Here is a 661-nt window from a genome sequence, read left to right on the forward strand (position 1 = left end):
GTGTGTGAAAAACATAGAGAAAGAGAGAATGTAAACGCATGTTTATGCGCGCGTGTAGTCAGCTGATCGTCGCCACGGTCTTGCGTACCGCCTGCCGGCGGACAGTAAGTTGCGCCTGCCTACCATCCGTACGCGGCCCGTAATTTGCTAACTATTTCTCGTTATAATTTGAAAACTAAGCTTCGGACAAAATTTTTGTAAAGGAGAAATCGTCTTAGAATTGAGTCAAGAATACGTCTTTTCAGGGACACCGAGGTTATTCTGAATCACCTTGTATATATGCCGTCCGCGCGTACCGGCGTAAATAATATATGTAACAGATATTGTCCGTCCCGTTCTAAAGAAACTGTATAAACCCGTGTAATCAGTAGTGGTAATTAATCGTCCTTCTGAAGTATCCGAAAACGAACAAAGTTCATGTAATTGCTCTCTCTCTCCGCCCTGAGCCAATTCCGCCGCCCGTCACCAACAAGCTACTCCGCGTGACGGTATTACGGCAGACGTTACAATATACATATCAGGAGACACGGTAGTGGCTTGGTGTCAAGTGTTTAACAAGCCATGCCGGGTCTCTTAACGCGAGCCGTCGCGTTGCGAGCACCCGAGATTTTGAAATCTTAATAACGGTCGAACCGATTAAATTCCAAGTAGGCTTAATCGA

This window comes from Wasmannia auropunctata, unplaced genomic scaffold, assembly GCF_000956235.1.
Source record: "Wasmannia auropunctata unplaced genomic scaffold, wasmannia.A_1.0 LD336074.1, whole genome shotgun sequence".
Classification (NCBI taxonomy): Eukaryota; Metazoa; Arthropoda; class Insecta; order Hymenoptera; family Formicidae; genus Wasmannia; species Wasmannia auropunctata.